At 44.8% G+C, this 17,465-nt stretch overlaps 1 long non-coding RNA gene across 1 annotated transcript; it reads left to right on the top strand.

The window, feature by feature from the left end:
• Window positions 1–14,568: 14,568 nt before the first annotated feature.
• LOC140216486 (uncharacterized) lies at window positions 14,569–17,246 on the top strand. The gene is made up of 3 exons (XR_011893174.1): window positions 14,569–14,697; window positions 15,876–16,792; window positions 16,861–17,246. It is a non-coding gene; the product is annotated as an uncharacterized lncRNA (long non-coding RNA).
• Window positions 17,247–17,465: the final 219 nt, after the last annotated feature.

The following is a 17,465-nucleotide window of genomic DNA, read 5'->3' on the forward strand; positions in this document are numbered from 1 at the left end:
TGCCAGGGTACTACTTGAATAACGTTGCTTTAGAATCGACCAGTTCATATAAGTACTTAGGCGTGCATATAACATCTAAATTAAAGTGGAATCATCACGTTGGATACATAATTAAGCAAGACAACCGCTGGCTGGGATATTTAACCGTAACATTTCTCGTGCTTCCTCTTCTTAAAATTTACTACTTTATAAAACCTTGTTACAAAATTACAATATGCTGCAGCTATACGGGACACATTTGATGAAAGGCTAATACATTCCCTTGAACTAATCCAAAACAATGCAACTCCCATTATTCTTTGGAACTACAACTGTGCTGCGAGCGTGTGTTCAATCTATTCAGAATAGGGCCGTGCGTTTTATTTCACGTTTTATGACTTTAACAAAAGCATAACATAAATATAACTCGACCTCTCACTACAGCCCTTGCATCACCGTCGTGATATAGTCCTGCTATCAATATCTCATAAATATGTGCATAATGTTGCGCCATCAGTTCTGCCTCTTCAAACTCCCCATTACAGGTCACGCGGGTTGTACAACCAGTTCAATTTCAAGCGCACCTACGGAAAGACTAATTCATTTAACTACTCCGCTCTTCCAGGAGCCATTCGCCTTTGTAACAAGTATTCAATCGAAAGTTAGGTAAAAATGATCGAATTTCTTGCGTGCGGAACCCCGCCGGCATCTTAGAGTCTCCTGCCAAATTGCCGGAGGGAACACTAGCACTGCGGTCGTTTAGTTATCCTGAACGAAGTGTCCTACAAACCTTTGTTGGATCTTCTTTTTTGTTTCTGCAGACGCTCCTATGGTGTAATTTTCTTCTTTATTCAACTTTCTAAACTGCTAAGCAGTCACAATATTCTATACAGGGCAAGGCAACAAGCCTCTGCGGACGTGCCTATTAATTACGCACTGTTGCATTTATAACGCTGCATTTTGTAGTAAATATTAGATTGCCGAAGTCGCATTGTCATTTGAAGTCAAAAAGACGAACGTTAGGCCAAATTACGCTCAGCCCATCATTCCTGTGAGGGCTGAACCATCTATGGTAGACACTAGCGGTAGAGTTGCATCTAGTAATTTCGGTAGGAAACTCCACCGCTGCGAAGTCCTGTAGTCTGCTTTGAGCAACGCCCTCTCACACACCGGTTACTCCATTGAATAACATAGCCTTATTGGAAAAGATGAACAGGTAGACGTTCAGAGTAAATGCAGTTTGGTTAGTTGGCTAATTGGAACTCCGGTATCTTGGTTCATTTGCTGCGAAAGGTAATATATATCTGAAAAGCCGTTAGAAACGACCCTAAACTACGGCTACAACATTTGGGTCAACATATTCTGAGTTCGCGCTTGGTCGCAAGGCCGTAAATATATTAATCGTACACGTTTTAATTGCACATAAAGCGAATTGCACCTAGAAGCAAAAGCACCCCTGCAATTGACTGCGGGAAAGCAGGACCATGCTCGCGAGTCCATTCAGAATACTAATCAATCGCCAAATAGCTATTATAATGAAAGCATGAGCAGCGGTATACCCCTAATAGAAAAATGCATTCATTACTTCATGGCTCGAAATTAAGAACGTACCTCAATAACACACGCGCTGTCTGAAATTATGTCCAAGCACTCAAAACAAAAAAGAAATTACAACGAGATGCGACTGTCATTCCAACCGAGCTCCTATGAAAATGGATAGGTGGAGGGAACTATAGCTATCCATGCCGGCAGCGCAAAGCGATCGAGTATACAAAAGAAACCAGATGCTCTGATCATGAGGAGCCGAAAAACAGACACCAAGGACAACATAGGGGAAATTACTTCTCCCTACTAAGTAAATTAAAGATATGATAAATTAATGGCAATGAAAGTGAATGAAAAAAAAAACTATTTGCCACAGGTGGGGAACGATCCCGCGTCTTCGCATTACGCATCACGCATTACGCGTGCGAGCATCGCACGCGTATTGCGAAGACGTTGGATCGTTCCCTACTTGTGGCAAGTTTTTTTTTTTCATTCAGTTTCATTGCCATTAATTTATCATATCTTTAATTCAATTAGTAGGTACAAGTAATTTCCCCTATATTATCCTTCGTGCCTTTGTTTGTTGGCTTCTCATGGTATGATTAATAAAAGGCCCCTCGGTTAACCCCCTTTGCCTCAGCTGCTCTGGCGTTTCTCAGAAATAAAGTTCCACAGACGTTCCACATGTTTCGAAATCGTTAGCCAAGCTTATAAAATTTCTTATGACGGAAGAATTTTTTGTGACGCCAAGATACAGACATTAGGACTACTAATAAACATTTACTGCATATGCTTGAGAGGGATAAGAAAGAAAGGCATATACTTCCTACCTGACTTATTCCCGATATTTCTTGGAATTAAGGTTCAACCATCACTGTTGATATCATTTCACCTTTGATTCCTGCCCAGTGCAAGCTTCAAAAGTAACACGACCTTCCAAGACTGTTGGTTGCCGTTATATTATGATGTTCCGGACCACGAAAAGTTACACAAATGACATGCGGTTTACTTGGGGTACTCAGAAACAACGTTGAATTATCTTGCCGTCGAGTTCATTGCTTCATCATGCCAGTCATATATAGCATTGCCTACGTAATGTTTCGCTCTTCCGCATTTCTGGCCCTTATTTCTACTCTTGGCGATAGCTTACGGTACTCTGCCTCGAGCACTGGTTACGCCTAGAAAATGTTCGTCCATCAACGTTCGCTATACAGGTCGGATCGTATGTAAGGCATTCAGCAAAATACCGGGCTAGGGACGTCAGAAAGGTTCCAATTGTTCCGAATTCACAAGGAGCTCTTGTTCATTTCCTCTGGTCGCCTTTCTGATGCAATTGCTTCTACAAAAAGCCTGGGTCCTTTTCGGCTCTCTTTTGCACGCGTGGGTTGAATGCGTTGTTATGCCAGAGTGCGAACACGTAGCTGCGTAATGTACTTATTAGATCTGTTGCGCCTCCGTTGCTTGACAACGGCGTTCTGGCTCACTCGACCTTTATTTCGCCTATGTACGTCAAGCTGCGAGGGAAACTATGTGCCAGCTCCGTTACCCCGAAAGAAAAGCATGTGTCGTCACCCACGAAATTAGTTTATTCCGCTCGTACGTCGAATTATCCAGCTTATGTGACCCCACTCACAGCTTATTTGTTCCTACGTATTCGGCGCTACATAAGACGTCACGCCAATCCTACGCAGCATCGTTACACAAGTCTGAGAAAAACAGGCACACCTCCTTTACATACTTTCATTTTTCTTCATTGCTTAGGGTTGAGTGCTGGCTTTAGAAGCACTGTTAAATTTTAGTGCTGCTGATAGAACTGTCCTTACGCGTAACACAACTCATTTCAACTTCGTCAGTGGGCCCTGCGTTGCCATTGCAGCAGCTGGGTTTCCCTGCAGTGCAATGCGTCGGCTACGCTTGTTGTGAACGAAAAAAGGGAGTGCGGCTGTCTCTGCCGCCTTCATATCATGGCAGGGACAACGACGGCCAAGCACTGATGAACACCTCGCAAGCCTGCGCGATTTATCGACTTCGCACATGAAGAACACTTTGATTTGCGCAAGACGCACAACAATGTGTAAGCGTCAAATCCTAAAATTTAACTTCTAAAGCCCTATTTCTGTTCACCTGAAGAAAAACATGCCAATTGCAGTTGGATAGTATGCTACCTTATCACTTCCACAATTAGTCTTACACCATTTGCTATCCTGCCTCGAGGTTCGTAGACTTGCTAAACAAAATTGAAGTGGGCATCAAGCGTAAAAAAAAGCCGGTATATCCGCAGATTGTTCCACTTAACAAACCATCAACTAGAAGGTATACCGTCTTGCATCATCTGGCACTCTGTAAAACCATCGCTATTGTGGAGATGACGACAAAAATTGATTCGCTTGAATGAATGCAGCCCAGCAAGTTCCTTTCTTTTTTTTCATTTTTTTAGAAAGAACATGCAGAAAATGTTGTTTTCTGAGTCAGGGATGATGACGCGGTGACGCTGATTTGCTGGATGACTACACATGATGTCAAAATTAGGATTTCTCATGTTGCATTTGGATTTATGAGCTCATATTCTGTTTTACAGCGGACTTGTTATACGCTAGGTCCTGGCGGTTTGTGTGCGTAGGGCAGTAGACATGACGGCCATTGCAGAGCTAAAACGGCTAAAGCATGAAGCAAACGCGTATCGCCGTGTAAACCTCAGCTGTGTTTAATCGTGAGAAGTGCCCAAACGTACTCTGATGAAAAAATATTGTAATAAATAAAGCAAAACTGCAATACACATTGTATACTATGGATTGAGGTTTTATGTCATGGGTTCTGTAGGCAAACCACGGGACTTCATTACACTTCCCTTCCACCCGTGCAATAGGTAGCCCGCGTGCGGTAAGTACTGCGCAAGACAGCGCAACTATGAAGAACACCGTCGTGAATAAGAGAAGCACGAATGTGCATGGCGATGGCGGGGGGCACGTAATACGGATCAGGATCGTGCCGCAAACGCCAAGTGTATGTACCTTTTGTTTGGTCACCCTTACCGACTCTACTCCCGTCGTGATTATAGGTGATTTCAACGTAAACGTGTTTCGGCTAGACGAAAGATGCTTCGTGGCGTTTCTCTTGGAGAGGTTCGGCATCCATTGTTACACAAATATCAGTGTGGCCACGTAGCCTCATCGGCTGTATGTAGACGTCACATTGGCCAAGAACCTTTCGAGTGCCGACACAGAGTGAGTGAGTGAGTGAGTGAGTGAATAAACTTTTCTTTGGTCCAGCAAAACGCGATAAAACGCCCACCCGGCTAATCCCACGATGGAACTGACTGATCTAGTCTGCCGGCCCGATCGCGGGCGCGCTGGACGGCCAGGATTTGGTCCTCAAAGGCGGGACTTCGCAGGAGCGCGTCCCACTCTTCGTTGGTGGACTTAGAGCCCAGCGACCCGCACTCCAAGAGCATATGAGGCAAAGTAGCAGCCTCACCACAGGCCACGTAAGAACAATTCGGACAAATCTCGGGATATATGCTGTTAAGGGAAGCCGGATTTGGGTAGGAGTTCGTTTGCAGGAGTCTGAGTGTGACCGCCTGCGGCCTGCTTAGCTTGGAGTGAGGCGGCGGGAAAACCCTTCTCTAAGAATAAAAGAAGTAAGAGTAAAGAATTTAGTGATTTCGTTGTGCGTGATAGGGGCGTCTCTCTGTCCGGCGAGAGAGTGCCCCGAACCGAGGGCAGCGCGGTCGGTAAAGCCACGCGCAGCCTCGTGGGCAGACTCGTTGAGGTTCAGAGGAGCCCCTCAATCGCCCCGACGTGTGCAGGGAACCAAAGGATCGAGTGCATGGAGGTGTTGCCGTGTTCGGCGCCTTTCAGAATTTGGATTGCCTGCCGGGCTACCCAGCCTTTCTGGAATGCACTGACGGCCACTTTAGAATCGCTATACACCCTTTCTCTCCGACCGTCTTGCATGGCGAGTGCAATGGCCACTTGCTCGGCCACCGTTCGTGGTCCGGACGGAAGCACAGTTGATGACTTTGCCCAGCGTGTCCACGACGGAAACCGCAAGAGCCTTGCCGTCTCGGTATGCAGCTGCGTCAACGAAGCTTGCTTCGATCTTGAATGCATGAATGAATGGTTCTTGTCCTTGTTTATTTGCTTGTATTTGTTTATTGTCGCCACAGAGCCACTGGCCCTATATGACAGCGATCATGAAGCAATAGTCACCTTGGCAATTAAACAACATATCCAAGAAAGCAAACAAAGATGGTTAAAAATAAAGAAAAGCATTGAGTACGCAATTTACAAAACAAGAAAAAATCATTTCAAAACGAAATTCATAGTGGTATGTGTCTTTTATGTTCAATTAACATATTTATTACCAACATATTTATGCAATAACAACAGCTCCCCTGGTCATCCACTTTCACTGATTGGAATGGCTCTCTAGTTTCTTTTTATTTCTATTATTTCAATTGACTTGCCTTTGAGCACATGTACAATACATTTCTTCAATTAGCAAGCAGCTCGGATTCCGTATGCCACGATATCGCGACCATATAGGATAGAACAGGCGATCACATACATATCGTAGTACACAAAGCTATAACAAAGCGCCCAACTGGCAGAATAACCTTCAATCAGGCGCATCTCGTATTTCCATGTGCAATTACTTTTGATGACGCAAGGAAGCGTAGCCACGAAGGAACGAGGATCACAGTTACCTTGTTATGGCGGAATACGCGAAGAACAAGTAGACAGGGTTTGGTCGCCAGCTTTCTATTTTAGCAGCCTTGGCTTTGATAATTTCAGCTCGTATTGAATATAATACATTTGATTTATGTTTTTCTCTACATTCAGTGTTATTTGCGCCGAAGTGGTATTAGGCAAAACGGGGTTTGGTAATTGAAACTGTGTTTCCTAAGGCAGCGTATGCGAGATTCATCAGTGTGCATCTCTGTTTTATTATGTTGACAGAAGTTGTTTTTATCCAGTACTGATCTCCTAGAAGACATGCCAAACAAAATTTATTTTTGTCTGCCACATCATATAGCATAACATGCTGAGTTTCTAGTCTGTGAACATCGCGCAACGCTGAAGAAATCTTTTTTATTTGTCTGCTTTGTATTGCCTCAAAACAATTTGTAATAGTTCCGTCTCTTTCATATCAAAACGGAGGGTTATATTATGAAACAGGCCCGGTAAATGCTTGCAGGAACACATTTATTTCTGCTCTCACATCACTGCCAGTCATAGCAAAAATTGTGAAAAACTGCGAGACAAATAAGAATTTTGGTGAATGACGCTTAAAAAGTGTGTACCGTCTCGCAAAGGCACTTTATACCTGTTTGACACTTTTGTGCCCACCCCCGTCAGCTATTTTTCTGTTATTTGCAAAAAAGGGAAAATTTTCGGCAGTAATACGTTTGGCTGTTGCTAAAAAAACACTGACGAAAACAATTCTGCATTTTGAGCAGTTCTTTCATTGAAGCGCTCGTGCCCGACATCGAAAGTGAAGGCTGTCGTTCGTGTCACAAACAAGGAGAAATGATTATTTTTCCATCAGGCTTTACGCCTTTTCCATAATCCAAGCTTTGACAGCAACCTGTCTGACCTGCAACACACAGGTTTATAAATACAGGCTTCTAATTTTGCATATTGCCATATGCGCAAGGTTGGTGCACTGTTGTAAGCAGTGTTGCTGAACCGCAGACATATAAGATTCGAGCGCTAGGTAAACAGCTCTTAAACTAGGCTTATCCAGGCTAATTGTATGTGTAAGCTAATGTTAAGCGTGATTTTACGTATAAACGCAAAAGGAAGCAAGCATACATGTTTCGCTGTGCATTACCACATCCCAGAGTAGATACCATGGCGGTAGGATTTGCAGCGTGGCCTTGTGGTTATTTAATCGCGTCGCATGCGGCAGGCAAAGCATTCGAATCCAGGTGACACCGGAAACAAACCGGTTTTTATTATGGGTAGAGATGTCTCCCAGTCTGTTTCTGTGCTACTTGTGGGGTTTCGCTTCTCTAGATGGAGCCCTACAGAGATCTCAAGGCCTAGTCTTTGGGCGCCTCTTGTGCAACAACAGAGGAACTTGCCTTAGTGCATTCGCCGGGGCTGTGCAAGACAGACTAGAGCTGCCACCTACAGCTCGTGCAAAATACCACAAAAGCATGCTCCCGTCTTGTTGCACGGTCATTATGGAACGTATAACTCTTGGAAAAGGGTGTATCTCCTCTACCTGAGGGCATCGTAACCTAATAGGTATTTTGGGACGCCGCATAGGAAATTTCCGCCGTTGGAGCGGCCCTGACCCCACTTTTTCAGTTTTACCCCTGCCCATCAGGTTTGACAGAATTGGCACAATAGGGGCTCCTTCCACAGGACTATTCACCGCTAAAGAAACCGGGTGTCTAGTCGGGTGACGCCGGCTCTTATTCGCACAACTGACAGCGGGGCTTTGAACCATGCATATCTCACAGCTGAGGCGGGTACTCCACCACAAGGCGGCTGCTGCAGCAAGGCAGCCGACCGCCGCGTGCGTGCCTCCTCCACTGTCGAGTTTCTTTGAGGGGAAGGTGACGAGAGACGGGACCGCCAGAAGTGCTTTTGTCTTTCTCGTCCCTTGTGTGCTGGTTTGTGTGCAAATGCCTACCACTATGGAATGCATGAACTCGACCAAACCAGCACCCTTCTAAGTATCCCAGATCCTTACTTAGGTGAGGATAAGTCTTGGCACTTTCTGCCATGCAAGTGCCTCCTCCCGAGTGACAGTTTATAAAAAAAGCCATATAGGTGTCGGGTCTGGCCATAGTGTTGGAAGAGGTCGAAATAGAGAGGAGTTAAGGGGTCCATCCGGTCTCCACTTTCCTCTCCGTTTTGCGGGGCATGGATGGCGTACGCTCGGGCGACGGCGTCAGCCCGTTCGTTCCCGCTAAGAAAATGGTGGCTAATAGTCCATACTATAGTAATGTACCATGGGAGGGAGAGTGCGTTGTACAGGATACGATAACCAGATGGACAGAACTGGCCTCGGAGGTTACTGGCACATGGAAGTCCTAGGAGCCCGAAATGGGGATGCCACTTTCTTTGTGCGGACAATTCGCGATAGCGAAGGCACTGGCCGCTTTCTCCGATGTCGCGGTGGAGGTTTTCTGGATGGATGCTGAGGTCACTTACCGCAGGCAGCAGTCCACGACGCTCACCGTGTGGGCTGAAGGAGGGGGTATCTTCGATGCATCCACGTGGTGTGTATGGGGGGGCTCGTCGTAGCGACGCCGGAGGGCTTGCGCTTCAGTTTATTGACAAAGAAAGTCTTCGTACGTGAGCCGTATTTTCCGACTCGAGACCGCCTTTAAACAGCATGCAGTCAGTTCAGAGACGAGGAGTTCACCAACAGCTAACATACCAAGTCGTCAAACTTCCCCACGACATCAAACAGAAAGGCTACGAAATCATTTTCCAGTGGCAACATGGCCATTGCGCAATCAGTGGAAATGATCAAGCAGACAAAGCTGCCCGAGCGTTACGTCAAGAACAACACACTATTCGCATTCGTATTTGCGGGACAGGTGCTCCAAGGCAGCTTTGTCACCTGGGGCGCGAGCTCTCTTTAGCAGAGTAGAACATCCCAAATAAAAGGTGCACCTGGTTGCACGAACTGAATCCTTCGCTACAACTCACCTCCACCCTGGCTTCACCGACGTGAGGCATCGCTTCTGTGCCAGCTGTGGCTGGGAGTGGCTTTCACGAAGGCGTACACTACATTAATTGGACTGACCCACTGTGCTGCATGCGATGTCTGCGGCGTCGAAGAGGACATACCATATTTAATGGGCGAATGTCATCGATTTCAGTCAGAAACACAAATATTGTCTATCGCATTGCGACGACAGGACGAGCGGCCGTTGTCTCTCCAGGCGCTACTTGAAGATCGTCCCCATCGCTCGTAGGCCTACAAAGCTGTGAAGGCACTTTTGTCTTTCTTGAGGGCAACTGGTCTAGTGAACGCCTTCGTCTCACTCAGGCACTCCCTGTGGGTGCGCAAGCTCACCGCAGCTTTCTTCCCCCTCTTCTCCCTATATCTTCTCTTTCTATTCCTTCTCTCCCATCTCACAGAGTAGGGTAGCCAACCAGACACATTTCTGGTTGAGATCCCTGCCTTCTCTCTTCATTTTCTCCTCCTTCTAATTAACAACTCAGACCACTTGATTGCGTTAATTAAGACGCTCTTAACAAATACCTCAGAGCTTTTTGTGGTGACATTAAAGACTCATTATATTTCGTTCGGCACAATGAACTAATGTTCTGCATTGAAGATGCGTTCGACGAACACTGAACAGTGCGCTTTGAAAATACAAAAGGTATGACAACAGGTCAATTTCTACAGCTGCTGAAATTTTACCTGGAATAGACCTTCGTTACATGGGGCGATAATGCTTGCAATCACCGGAATGGGATCTGTACAGGCTCCTGCATATCACTACTTCTAAGTTACACTCACTGAGCATGCTATGAGAGGATTCTGCTCGCCACTCTGAGGGGTTCATGCGTTCTCAAAACCTTTCTTTACGTCAATTATCATTTGGGTCTCTTAGATTGTCAACATATTCTAATACGATTCGAATTTGCAGATGACTCTTGAGGTTTTTCGTGAGTACTTGAAGCCCTTGATTTGCCCCAATAAAACGCTGCAAACAGAATCAATCGGCTTTCTTGACTTTAAACTTCTTTTTTGCCAAAGTTAAGACTGCTGGTCATACGAGCCAAGAAGCAACAAGCCGCTGCTCCTGTTTACATCGACGCATACTAAACGTATAAAAACAGGCATTATGTCGCATTGTTTTCAGAATGCAATCGGCAACTCTTGTGAACACAAACCACCGAAAATCTTTTGCGGGTTATCCGACGGCCTTTTTTTTTCTGGATGATATTTTGGACACGTGCTAATTTCTGTGGCTCGCTGTTTACTACGAAAGCGCAATGACGCCAGTCGAAACGTGGCAGCGCAAGACAACAGGCACATAAAAGGTGTGGTGCTGCCATACGTGCACCAGGCGTCACACAATCTTAATAGGACCGGTCATGCGGCCGACCTTAGCATGTTTTTTCTTTTTTTTATGCGTCGCGCAAATTAGCTTATAAGGTCAATTCCGACGCGTGCACACAACGAGCGCGCACGACCAAGTACAAAATCTGGTTTGCTGACTCTGCAAGAGTTAATGCATTCGGCTCCGTTGACATGTGGAAAACGATATGTCAGCCAGCCAGCCAGCCAGATGTGTCAGCGACAGGCTAAGAGAGCCTGTCAGAGCGAAAACTACTCCTGCTGCCACCGTATGCAAAGCGGTGGAACTGGAGAGCTGTCACGAAACGTTTTGAGTGCTGTCAGAGTGGTGCTCAACAAAACCTGCACTATAGTTGGAAATGCAGCCCCAGTCTGACATATGTTTGCCTTTTCGTCTATATCACTTGTGCTGTGAGAACGCTGTGAACGACTTTATTTTTTGTCTAGCGTTTGAATAGAAAATTTACGTCCCCCATAATGCTTGGTATCTAGCGTCAATTAGCGGTATCTATGTTCTTGTGGTTTTATGTGATGTTTCGCAGAAGATTCTGTGCATTTTTTTTAGTCTGAAGGTCACGCTGGGATATTAGCTGTCCAATATTCCATGGTCGCCAATGTAATCGATGAACTGTCACTTACCTGAAGCCGCCAGCTGACACATAAAATGAGGTCCCTTCTGGCACAGCGTTCACGCGAGCGCATTGTGGCGGCGACGTGCAGAGCGGATGCAGCACTGTCGTTTTTCACTTCTGCGCGCTGCCTTTTCCAGGCAGGACAATCAACAGAAATTTAACACGAAGCCAACGATGCCCTCCAAATTTGTTATGGCGGCACTGCCCCCCCAAAAAAGAAGATATACAAGAAAGCTCAATAACTTTGGCGGTATCGTACGACATCACATTAGAATGAATAACACCATCATTCCTTGGACTCATTTCTTGCCATATGAGATGGATAAAATGCCCTCGCCCATCTATGAAATGCCCATCTCTTCAGCGCCCCAAATGTTTGCCTTTTGCAGCCATTGCTGCGAAATAATTGTTCAATCTGTTCACTTATTTATTAATAAATACCTTAAGAGTCCAAGTAGCACAATACACGAGGTGTGAGCACGTACAAGGTAAGATTGATGATGATGAAATTAAAGAGATGAGTCGGAACACTCGATGGCAGATCGAAAGCGGGCTGTATCGCGGATGAGTGCAGTTTGTCTGGGATAGGCCATTTCAGTCGCGGGCAGTTCGGACGAACAATGACTGCAGTATCGTAGTGATGTTATCTGTCACAAGGTATGGAATAAAAAAAAACCGTGATAGAGACGTAGGCGAGAGATACGACGACGAGAGGCAAGAGGCGATAGGTCTACATTAGATTTTAGTGATGAAACGCTAGTGTGATATGAGTAATCTGAAAGAATAAATCTAGCAACACGGTTCGGAACACATTCAAAGGCTTTAGTTAGATTAGTTTGGTAAGGGTCAAAGATAGCACATGCATATTCAAGTTTTGGCCGTACAAGCGTTTTATAGGCAACATATTTCACGGGTGGTTGTGCCAAGAAGAGATTACGGTGAAGATAACCAAGAATTTTGTTACCTGAAATAATTAAGTGGCTTACATGATTTGTCCAAGACAAATCTTTGGAGAGGTGAATTCTTAAGTACTTGAAGGAGTCGGTAGTAGATATAGTACAGTTGTTAATCTTATAGGCAGGGGGATGTAGTTAGGTCGACGTTGGAATGAAATGTGTGCAGTCTTACTAACGTTTAGGGACATGAGCCATGTAGCACAACAGTCTTTAATACGAAAAAGGTCCTCCTGAAGGGAAGAGACGTCAGCGACAGTATTGATAGGGTGGTATTGGACACGATCATCAGCGGAAAGACGTATTACAGAGGTTACAGTGAATGGCAGGTCATTATTGTAGATTGTAATGTAGTGCCCTGGAGGTACACTAGATAGAACGGAGGAAACGGAAGATCTAATGTTGTGAACATATATAAACGGTTTTCGGTTAGTTAAAAACGCTGGATCCAGTTAAGAACAAGTGGGTGGATGTTTAGGCGTGATAATTTTAGTAAAAGGTGAGAATGTGGAACCTTATCGAAAGCATTTTCGAAATTTAAAAACAGGGCGTCAGTTGGAATGTTAGTGTCGTGGTTTAAATGAATATCAAGAATAAATAAAGCTAACAGCGTTTCGCATGAGTGATCTTTCCTGACGCCATGTTGATTAGGGCGAAAGAACTTCACTGAAGTTAGGAAGTTAGCAACATGACAGTGGATGACATGTTCCATGATTTTAGAGCATACGCTGTTGAGTGAAATGCGGTGGTATTTACCTTGGAAGACAGATCACCTTTCTTCAAGACTGGAATGACCTTCCCTGTTTTCCAGTCTCTTCGAACAGTGCCTGTGTAAAGTGAATGCTGAAAAATGATACAGAGGGTCAAACTACAGTCATACTTCGTATTTTTTAACACTTTGGCATTAATGCCGACGATCCCACTGGATGAGGAGCACTTCAGGCCCTCTATAACCTTAACGATACCTTCTGACCTAATATTACTACCTTTCATTGGTGTAAAATCGAAAAATCGTAAATCTGGAAGTTCATTGGCCGGTTCTTTTGTAAACACTGAACAATATGCACGGTTCAAGGCATCAGGAACATTTGAGTCAGAAATGGGTGAGCGAGAATTGTCACATAGAGAAATAAAGCTATTATTTTGAAGTTTCATCGTTTTCCAAAAACGCCGCGGGTGCAACGTGTTTGGGACGGTAGCAAAAACGAAATGACGTTTTGTGTGTACTTTTAATGAGTTCTATTCTTTAGCGGCTTCGTTATAGTCTTCCCAGGCGGAAGCAGAACCGGAACATTTGGCTACACGAAATAAAAAATTTTTCTTATTGTTTAAGCGCTTTAAAGCAGTGTTGAACCAGGGGAACGCGCTCGTTCATTTATCGTGATAATCGGAATGTAAAGACTTATTAATCGCAGCATTTCTGTTTCAAAAAGTGCCCAGTGACACGTGTACTTATCTTTATCGGGCAACCACGTTTCGCCGCCTAACAAAATGTAATCGCACAGCGCGGGACGCGCCTGCATGTATCCGAAGTTTCTGGAAAGTTATCGATGCTTCTACTCGGCTGTCTGTTGTCGCCGAACCTTGTGTTATCTGATTTCATCGCGTGACGCGAATGGTGTAGAACTTTGTGGAAGGCACGCGGGTCCGAACAATTAGTCTGGAACATTCGCCGACTGCTGTATAAAAACCGACGCGCTTGACCCGCTGATCAGATTTTCGACGATCGCCGACCGTGTTCGCCGCTATCGTTGTGTTATAAGTGTAGCCTGTTTTTGTGGGCACAGGTTCGCCCAATAAAACGCTTGTTTCCTTAATCACAGTATTGCTACTGTGTTCTTGAACGTCACCACCACGTGACATCTGGTGGAGGTGCTTGTGCGTTCATGTACCGAACGCCCCCGCAAAGCCGCGATCCAAGCACGAAGCCCGAGGACAGAACCAACATCGCCCAAGACCAGCGTGCTAGCCGCAGACTGCAAGGACTGCCCCCAGAGCACAGACTTCTACCTGAGACGACTAAGAAGATCGTGGTCAAGACAACCCCAATGGCTGCCCCAGTGTCTCCCGTTATCCTACAACAACCTCGGGACCATAGAGTTAGTAGAACAACTCTAGAGGAAAAGCTGGGCCGGAAAAGTGGGAACCTCTAGGGCGCCGCCCTGTTGCTACTGGTCAATGTGGCCAGCGCAATTACTAATGAAAGAGCTGAAAACAAGTACAGGTCACCCTATGCTTTGTCATCTAAAAACGCATACCTGATGGCTTTATGAAGGTGGTGCGTTAATATTAGGTTTACAGAAATCGATCGCTAAGCCAGTGACTTATGTAAATCACGATGTACGCATTCATGCAATAAAGGATGACGCGAATTTCGGTTTCGAATCTGTTTTTTGGAAGCGTAGTAGTTTCGTACAGTTTAGGTTTGAGGCGTTGGTTTGACATGCGATCGCGCGTCGACATCGGACGCTATGGCACACTCGTGCCTTATGTGCCACCGAAGCCCCGAAGTGCTCTGGCATATACCTTCAAATGTAAGTAAACGAATGTATCTATTGTTGAGAACATCACGCGAGTAGGCAGCTCTTGTCACGCGAGTAGGCAGCTCTTGTGGTGCATCACAATCGTTTGAGAAGCGTCACAGTAGAGCATTTTTCTACATGCGGAGCGGTGTTTTTATTTACTGGTTTCCATTCAGTAGGAAATTGCTGGACAGGCGGACCAGCGCACCGGAATTGTACTGGCGAAGCCACAAGCAACTCAAAGAATCTGTTTAATTGTTGCACTTTGAACAATCATGCTTCTACAAAGGCCACAGCAGAAAAACAGCCTGATGCCGAGTATTTTTGTGCCACGAAGTAATCAAGAGGCGAATGCCTAATGCGGACGACATCGAGTGCATCGAGACTTAGAACGACAGAAAGCTGAGCTAGTTGGTAAGGATTCATTATGCAAAACAGAGGGGAGGCGTGCAGACAGGACACAATAGTAGAGAAGTGGGCGGCGCTCGTGTTGTTTGCTTGTAAATACTCTACTCTTGTGTCCTGTCTGCACGCCTCACCTCCGTTTTGCATAACGAGTGCATCAACCCACATAATAATAGCGTAGGCGTTTTATTAACTGTGCAATATTTTCAACGCTTCCTTGCATGCCATCTCATGTGGAATATCTTTCTTGGTCACAAATTTGTGCAGTGAATCTATTTGCATGATCGACTCCGGGCCTGTGGGACCGTTCACTTGCACTTGATGCCGAGTCTTTTACATGTATCCATAAATTGCAGATATGCACATCAGATCCCTCCGAGCATTTTCAAAATTCAATTATTTTAGACAACAGGCACATATGCGATACTGACATAATCTCAAATACCACTAAGCAGCTGGCACACATTTTTGTTCACCATACTCGCAGGTAAAATAAGTAGATAATGTGGACAGCTCCAACTCATTTTCCTTAAATCAGTGTGTACAAGCTAGGGGTATGCAAAAATAATGGTTTTCTCGCGCATCGATTATTTTGCTGTATAAGCAAGAGAACCCACCACGTTAGTGAACATATCTTGTACATCACACTAATATGTGCTTTAATTTACCAAGTGAGATGAGTTACTTTTATGGCTCATTCAGTCATATCACACTGCAAGCTGCATTCATCAATCTTCAATTGGATTTTGCAAATGTTTAATGAAACATGTTTCCCTTTTATGCAGATATGCAATGGCAAGCCCTTCCGTGTGTTCCAAAGGTAAAATTTAAGCTCTAAATTAAAGAAGACATTTCTAGACAGAAACAAGCAAAAATGGTGAATGCAGAGTATCAGAAGCCCAAGGTACAGAAATTACGAGAAGTGTCGAATAATATTAAGGAAAGAGTCGTATTAGAAAACGCAAGACTCTTTAGTGGAGGTCAAGCAAGTCAATATAGGTAGAATACTCTGCAAAATTATGCGAGTGAGGGGATGTCAAACAATGGGTCAGGAAATGCGTTGTTTTTCTGCAAAACAAAAGCTGATTGTCATTACATAAGTCACTTTAGCATCATGAGACTGCTGCTTGATAAATTCAGAAATAAACCAAAAAACAAGACACGCAGAAATAAAGAAACAATTTAATGATGCTCTCTCTCCACACTGGGATAAATAAAAACAAACACATCACATCTAATGTGGACACATCAGACGCCTTGTGAAGCACTAAAGGAAAAATTCAGTTTTGAGCTATGGCACTTGCCACATAGATGTGGGGGGCCTTGCACTAATAGTGATAGTCACCACTGCATTTAGAAATTGAAAGCATTCATGCAGACAAGGATGATTCTTTATATTTTTGGCTAACACTTCAAATGCCTCGACCAAGTGTTACAATGCTGCACGCAGCCATACTAAGGATCTCGTAGCAACACCTGCTGGTAAAAAGCAGAAGCAGTCAAAGTGCTGATGTGTACTGGACACTATGTTTGAAAACTTTTAGGCAAGAAGAGTGCAAGAAGCAGACATAACAACTGCATTTATTTCCATAATTCCTCATTTGAATGGCCTTTTCTTTTTGCTTAGACAATGGCTACGCCTAGCCACAGCAGCTCCCTCATACAGACTCCGCAAGTCAAGAGGCCGTGGAGGCAAATGCAGGTAAGAGGCAAGAAGCAACAGCACTGGTATCGACATTCATTTAATTTCTTTCTTTTTCTTTCGTTTAGGCAGCCAGCACACCTCGAACAGCCATCTTGACTGCGGGTGTGTCACCCTAGTCGCCAAGGGCACATTTGAGGGAAAGTGACAGGCAATGTGAACAGCCACTTCTCCATGTAAACGATACTCTTTCTCTCGGATGACTCCTACGCCTCACCACGCCAGCTCACTTGTGCACAAAGATGCCGCCGAGGCACATGCAGGTCAGAGGCAAGAAGCAGTAGCACTGATGTCGACATTCACCCAATTTCTTTCTTTTTCTTACACTGAGGCAGCCAGCACACCTCGAACAGCCACCTTCACTGCGGGTGTGTCAGTAGATTCCTGTTGTACATATGCTCATAATAAACTTCAGTAAACTTGAACTTGGTAATAAACTTGAAGGCAAATGGGACATTGATGCATTGCTTTTTTTTTGAACATTTATTGCACACATACAATATAAGTTATAGTTTGCAGTGCTACAGAGCGTATTTTGAAGCTTCCCCCTATATTTTGCACCTTTAATTACGTATGTGTTGTGTGGCCCTCAATGCAGTTCATGTTGTAGCAGCTGCTTTGTCTGTGTATCGCACATTGGCTTAAGTTCGTGATATCCACATACTTCTCTCAC

This window comes from Dermacentor andersoni, chromosome 3 (genome assembly GCF_023375885.2).
Source record: "Dermacentor andersoni chromosome 3, qqDerAnde1_hic_scaffold, whole genome shotgun sequence".
In the NCBI taxonomy this organism is placed as follows: domain Eukaryota; kingdom Metazoa; phylum Arthropoda; class Arachnida; order Ixodida; family Ixodidae; genus Dermacentor; species Dermacentor andersoni.